Here is a 7,625-nt window from a genome sequence, read left to right as displayed (position 1 = left end):
ATCCGTATTTTGAGGTGGATAAAACATCTCAAGAAACTCCTTGCGCAACAAATCCCAATTAGAAATAACTTCCTCAGGTTGGGTGTAAAACCATTCTTTCACTTTCCCTCTAAGGAGAAAGGGAAAGTGAAAACCATAACCGCTATCTCATCCGACCCATGTCTTCTTGCAGTAGAGCACACCACTTGGAAATCCTTCAAGTGCTTGAGAGGATCTTCTCCCGGTAACCCATTATACTTTGGAAGCAAGTTGATCATACCTGTCTCGAGTTCAAAGTAAGCGTCTAGATTTGGATATCGAACTTGTACCGGTTGCAAAGTGATATCTGGGGCTCCAGCCTCCTTTAAAGTAATTCTCCTCGGTGGCTCCGCCATAGTGTTATCACCTAATTCACTCAAAGAAATTTCAGCACTTCCAACAGAAGAATACAAGGTTCCCTCGTTAAGTGAAGAATGAAGATCACGGTTAGAAGGTGATGGTGAATCGGCTTGCCCTTCAAGAGAGCCTGATTCGCTATGCACGAATGCTAACCGGCACCGAGCTTGCCTAATATGTGTTAAAGTCCTTTCTATTTCAGGGTCAAAAGGGGCCAAGCTCGGGTCTGGAAGTGACCGTGTCATTCAACTGAGGAATCAATGAAAATATGCAATTACCAAAAGCAAAACAAGAATAAGGAAATAAACAAAGCAATCTAATAGTCAATAACTACTAAAACTACTAACATAGAGGCACCATCTATCAATTAGTGTCAAGTAGCAAACAAAAATCAAATATTCACAAAAGTCAAGTATTCACACTATTCACATATTTACAACAACCAAAACTATAGCACTCATTGCACTTAGACATTCCCAGCAACGGTGCCAAAAACTTGGTGCGTGCGCTGTCCGTCGGTTAGGAAATTTTCGCACAAAGGTTGTGATTACGTCGATAGTATAGTCCTAACCGACGAACAACACCCGACCAAAGTTTGGAATCAAAAGATGTCACAATTCAAAACCAATATAAACCGGGAGTTTTACTTCCCAGGTTGTCTCCCAAGGACCTAGTGATCAATTTGTGTGCAATTTTGGTTGTGAAGGCAACAAGATTTTCGATGAAGATATGAACAATTAAAGAAATAAAAGAACATTCAAAATTGCAAGTAATGAACTAATAAAGGAATTAAAGAACTAGCTATGTAATATAGAAAAGTAAACTATAAAAGTGATTAATGTATGTATGTGTATGTATGATTCAAAACATAAATGGAGTCTTGGCTTGGGATGAGCTAGGGACCTTTCCTTGTTGAAACCACAACTATGACAATTGTTATGGATTAATCTCAATTAGTTAACCCTTACATCAGAGAGTAAGTCAAGGAGCATAGTTGTCCTTAATCCACAAATCCTAACTCACTTGCTAATTGCCTTAGCAACAAGTTAGCTTTAGAGGAATTATCACTAAATGTTGGACATTCCAACTCTAGGAACCCAATTGCTCATTTTTCCCAAGCCAAGAGGTGGAAATTTAGCCCATAATTAAACTTGACATTTCCACAAACACTTGTTGGGCAAAAATGCAAAACATGAGAGAATTAAGAAAATCCTTGAAACTAAGAGCAGCAAATGATCAAAATCAACAATACCAACTCAGTCAAGCATATAACAATCATCAATCATCAAAATCATCAACAAGAAAACAAAATTGGAAAAAGTATATATATATAAAACTATGACTTTAATTACAAGAAAGAGTAGCAAAATTGTAACTAAAAGGAGTAGTAATTAAGAGATACTAACAATGGAGGCTAGCACAAAGCAAGATCAAAAAATGGAAATGGCACTTGGAATGTAAAACCCTAATATAAACCCTAATGGAGATGAGAGAAAACTTAGAGAAAAATAAACTTAAGTCTCTTAATACTATGTTTCCACAAGGTTTGCCCCTTCCAATATAAGCTTCCAGCATCAGAAATGGGCCTCTAAGCCACTCAGAAATGGGCCTCTTACAGACGTGTGCGCACGCACACTTGGGCAAAATCTTAGGCTGTGCGTATGCACAAGGAATTGTGTGCATGCACACTTCGCGATGCTTTGGATGCTTGTGCGATCGCCAGACGCTGTGCGCTCGCACACTTGGCTCTGATTTGCTGCCTGTGAGTGCGCACAAGAGGCTGTGCGCACGCACACATCAATTTGCACTTCTCCTTTGTTTCTTCATGCTTCCTCCTCCTTGCATGCTCTTCTTCCATTCTCACCATGCCATTCCTACCTTAAAAATCTCAAATCACTCACAAACAACATCAAGGTATCAAATGGAAGGCAAATGGGATAAAATAGGTTAAATTTGGCACAAAGGAGCATGTTTTCATAATGAAGCACAATTTAGGAGGAAAGCTCAAAAGCATGCTATTTAATGGAATAAGTGTAGGTTTATATGATGAAATCCACTCAATTCTAACAAAAAATTATCGTAAAATATGGATTCATCACTCCTCTAACCTTCATCAACCGCCAATTCCTTGGTCACTTAATTCCACTCAGAAGGTGAAGTTCAATTCTAGTTTATATGCCACCAAAATCCTAATTACCCAAATATAAGAGGATTATATGTCAGGTATCCCGTTAAGTCCAGATAATTAGTAGTTTAGGAGAATTTATTTTCAAGCTGTTGTTCAAGTAAAGAGCTTTTCCAAGTTATACCAGAACTCAATTAGAACAAGGGTTATACTTCCGTTCCACCCAAATTCATAAGATAAAGAACGAAAACAATTCTTGAAACATAAATCAGTAAATAAATTAAAATAGAAAAATAATAGTATCAATCCATACAATAGACAGAGCTCCTAACCTTAACAGTGGAGGTTTAGTTGTTCATGGTTCAGAGAGAAAAACTAGGATTCAGAAAAACTGTAAATTGCAGAATGAGGTCCAAGAGAAGAGAAGAGCTCGAAGGGCTGATTCTTTTCCCTTTTATATCTAATCATAATTAATGTAAATTATATTTTCTAAAACTAAATAATATCTTTTCCTATTTTTAAATAAAATACGGTTTAATCAAAATTAAAAGTAAACAATCCGTGTGAGCCTTGAGGACGAATGGGGACCACTTGTCTCATTAATGTCCACGCCTAACTTGGTAAAGGGCTGCACCTAACTTGAATTATGCAGTGAGGAATGGCGTGGAAGGCTTAAGTGCTGCGCCTAACTTGAGGAGAGGATGCGCCTTACTTGAAGAGTGCAAAACCAATGTTGCGTGTTGTTGTTGTGCCTTGCGCCTAACTAGAAATTTCTCAAGTTAGGTGCAGCCTTGGTAGTGTGTTTTCGATGCCTCTCTCTCTTCCTGGCACCTAACTTGAGAGTTCTCAAGTTAGGCGCCACCTTGGCCGCTTGGTTTATGGAGTTAGTTGATCTTGGCGCCTAACTTGAGAAACCTCAAGTTACGCGCCACTTTTGCTGACTTGGTGGAGAAGAAGTATAGACCATTATACATCGTTGGAAAGCGCTGGAAGTTAGCTTTCCAACTCCACTAAAATCACGTCCATTGGACTTCTGTAGCTCGAGTTATTCAGGTTTGAGTGTAGAGAGGTCAGGGTTGACAGCATCATTCGCCTTCTTCTCTTTTTCTACTGAAACTCCATCAAATCCAGCCGAATGCTATCTAAAATAAATAGAATTACACACGACTCAAAGTAGCATCCATAGTGGCTAAAATATAATTAATTCTTAGTTAAACTCAACAAATTGAATGCAAATTTACTAGGTGCAAGGCACAACAACAACACGCAACATTGGTTTTGCACTCTTCAAGTAAGGCGCAGCCTCTCCTCAAGTTAGACGCAGCGCTCAAGCCTTCCACACCATTCCTCACTGTACCATTCAAGTTAGGTGCAGCCCTTTACCAAGTTAGGCGTGGACATTAATGAGACAAGTGGTCCCCATTCGTCCTCAGTCTCACAAGGATTGTTTACTTTTAATTCTGATTAAACCGTATTTTATTTAAAAATAGGAAAAGATATTATTTAGATTTAGAAAATATCATTTACATTAATTAGGATTAGATATAGAAAGGAAAAAGAATCAGCCCTTCGAGCTCTTCTCTTCTCTTGGACCTCATTCCGTAATTTACAATTTTTCTGAATCTTAGTTTTTCTCTCTGAACCATGAGCAATTAAACCTCCACTGTTAAGGTTAGGAGCTCGGTCTATTGTATGGATTGATACTATTATTTTTCTATTTTAATTTATGTACTGATTTATATTTCAAAAATTATTTTCATTCTTTATCTTATGAATTTGGGTGGAACAGAAGTATGACCTTTGTTCTAATTGAGTTCTTGTATAACTTGGAAAAGCTATTTACTTGAACAAGCTTGAAAATAAATTCTCCTAAACTACTAATTATCTGGACTTAACGGGATATGTGACATATAATCCTCTTATATTTGGGTAATTAGAGTTTTTATGGCATATAAACTAGAATTGAACTTCACCCTCTGATTGGAATTAAGTTGCCAAGGAATTTGCAGTTGATGAAGGTTAGAGGAGACTAAAAAGATCTAACAAATTAGGGTTTAGTCACATATAGTTTGCCATGAATTGAATCTTGCATGATTAAAATAGTTAGTAAGAAAAGTCAATCTGGAAGATAGATATCTCTGAAGCCTTAACTGTTTCTCCATATATACTTCCCAACTTGTTTACTGCCTGCTTTTCCGATTCTCTGAATTACTATTTAATGCATTTGAACTCTCGACACTCTTCTCTGTTTGTCTAACTAAGTAAATCACTTAACCATTGTTGCTTAATCCATCAATCCTCGAGGGATAGACCCTCTCTCACCTGAGGTATTACTTGGTACGACTCTCTCTCACCAAGTTTTTGGCGCTATTGCCAGGGATTGGCTATGATTGACAACTATTAGTTATTTGATTGCTCAGATTAGGCATTTTAGCTTTAAATTTATTTAATTTTGAACCTTAATTTTTGAATTTTTCTAGCTTTATTTTTCCTTAATTTCTGAAATTAAGTTTGGTGTTACCTAGTTAATTTTATTTTAACTTTTCTGTTTAATTTTCCATACAAATTTTGAAAATTTTAGCATTAATAGTAATTGTTTTTATTTTATTTTATTATTTTACACAGGTTACCTCACTTGGAATTCTCTACACTCTAACATAGAGAGTCCCATCTTTTCTTGTCTTCTGTCTATTTTTGAGTAGGAACAGGGACAAAGAACTTCTTATAGACTTTGATCCTGAACCTGAAAGGACTTTGAGGCGACGTTTGCAACAAGCTAGACTGTACAAAGCTAGTGAAACTCTTGAAAGGAAAACAACAAAGTCCACTATGGATCACGATCGTGATGTGAATGCCAATATGGCAAATCTGAATGAGAATGAGAAGCCTAGAAGAGTGCTTGACTCTTACACTGCTCCCAATGCAGATCTTTATGGTAAAAGTATTGTGGTGCCTCCTATAGCTGCAAACAACTTTGAGCTGAGCCACAGCTGGTTACTCTTGTGCAACAAAATTGTCAGTATCACAGACTCCCTCAGGAAAATCCAAATCAGTTTATTTCTAATTTCCTGCAGATTTGTGATACTATAAAGACCAATGGAGTGAATCCTGAAATTTACAAACTCATGCTCTTCCTATTTACTGTGAAGGATAGAGCAAAGTTGTCGTTAGATTCTCAACCCAAGGAGAGTCTGGATACTTGGGACAAGGTTGTCACTGAATTTTTTACTAAATTTTTCCCACCATAAAAGCTGACTAAGCTAAGGGTGGAGGTTCAGACCTTCAGACAGAAGGATAGTGAGACCTTTTATGAAGCCTGGGAGAGATTCAAGCTACTGACTAGGCAATGCCCTCCAAACATGTTCACTCAGCTGGATATCTTTTATGAGGGCTTGTGTGAAATGTCTAAGATGTGTTTAGATAATTTTTCAGGTGGTTTTTTGCATATGAAGAAGTCACCAGAGGAGACTATTGAACTTATTGAGTTGGTTGCCAACAACCAATATTTATATTCATCTAACAGGAATCCTGTGAACTCTGTGACCCCTCAGAAAAAAAGGTGCTTTGAAAGTAGAAGCTGTTGATGCTCTTCTTACTCAAAACAAAATTTTGTCTCAGCAAATGAATCTAATTACTAAAAAATTGAGTGGGATGCAGGTTTCAGCTGTCAACACTTAGAATACACCTCAAGAAGCCTCTTATGACATGACTGGCAACTTTATGCAAAGTGAGAATTATGATTATGCTCAATCTTCTACTGAACAGGTCAGTTACATGGGGAATGCTCCTAGAAACCCCAATAATGATACATACTCTAAGACCTATAATCAAGGGTGGAGAAATCACCCAAATTTTGGGTGGCGAGACCAACCTCAGAGATCCCAGAATTTTCCCAATAATTCTCAGGGCGGTTGCCAACAGAATAATCATAATAACCACCAATTTCAGTCTCATCAACAACAACAACCTCAACAGGCAAATTTTTAACCCCAGCAGAACACTAATTTGGAATCACTACTAAATAGTTTTATGCAGGAAACTATAGCTTCTATTAGAAACTTGGAGGTGCAAATGGGCCAATTGAGTAAGCAAATACCTGAGAGATCTCCAAGTACATTTCCTAGTGATACAATGGTAAAGCCAAGGGAAGATTGCAAGGCTATTCAATTGAGAAGTGGTAAAGTAGCTGGTTCTGAGACCAAGGTCAATAAGCAGCTAGTTGAAAAAGAAGCTCTAGAGGAGAAGAAGGAAGAAGTGGAGCACGCCCCTCCAAACCGTGCAGATAACCCATTCCCGGACTCTCTTGACACTCATCCTACATTGCTAAAGGCTCCTGAGTACAAGCCTAAAATTCCATACCCTCAAACGCTTCAGAAGGCTTCCAAGGACAAGCAATTTTCTAGATTTTTAGAAGTCTTTAAGAAGCTGCAGATCAACATTCCTTTTTCAGAGGCTCTTGAGCAAATGCCTCTCTATGCTAAATTCATGAAAGATTTTTTGACTAACAAGAGGAACTGGAAGGGACAAGAGACAGTGGTGTTAACTAAGGAATGCAGTGCTATTATTCAACATAATCTTCCTGAAAAGATGCAGGATCTAGGGAGCTTTGTGATTCCTTGCACCATTAGAGATGTCGCTATTCAGAGAGCTTTGTATGATCTTGAAGCTAGTATCAATCTCATCCACTTTCAATGATGAAAAAGCTCCAAATTGAGGAAGTAAAACCCACTCGTATTTCTCTTCAACTTTCTGATCTTTCTATTAAAGTTCCTCTGGGTGTTGTTGAGGATTTACGTGTGAAAGTAGGGCCATTTTTTCCTGCTGATTTTGTTATACTGGATATAGAAGAGGATGCAAAGTCCTCTATTATTCTTGGTAGACCCTTTTCAGCTATAGGTAGAGCTCTGATTGATGTGCAAAAGGGTGAATTAACCCTGAGGGTCAATGAAGAACAGGTGGTCCTTAATGTATTTGAAGCCCTCAAACACCCTAATGATTCTGAAAGGTGTGTGAGAGTTGATGTTGTTGAACCACTTGTTCAAGAGGTGCTCGAAGCTGAAGTGCTTGATGATATTCTGGATCCTCTTTCTGAATATGAATTAGTTGGAATTGATGATTCACTACC

General features: G+C 37.8%; 1 non-coding gene across 1 annotated transcript; it reads right to left on the bottom strand.

Annotated features, from left to right (window-relative positions):
- Positions 1-5,757: 5,757 nt before the first annotated feature.
- Positions 5,758-5,864, bottom strand: LOC112780602 (small nucleolar RNA R71). The gene has a single exon (XR_003191426.1). It is a non-coding gene; the product is annotated as a small nucleolar RNA R71 (small nucleolar RNA).
- Between the last annotated feature and the right edge of the window lie 1,761 nt (positions 5,865-7,625).

This window comes from Arachis hypogaea, chromosome 19 (genome assembly GCF_003086295.3).
Source record: "Arachis hypogaea cultivar Tifrunner chromosome 19, arahy.Tifrunner.gnm2.J5K5, whole genome shotgun sequence".
Lineage (NCBI taxonomy): Eukaryota > Viridiplantae > Streptophyta > Magnoliopsida > Fabales > Fabaceae > Arachis > Arachis hypogaea.
The sequence above is the reverse complement of the archived record's forward strand: the minus strand, read 5'-3'. Positions and strand labels throughout refer to the sequence as shown.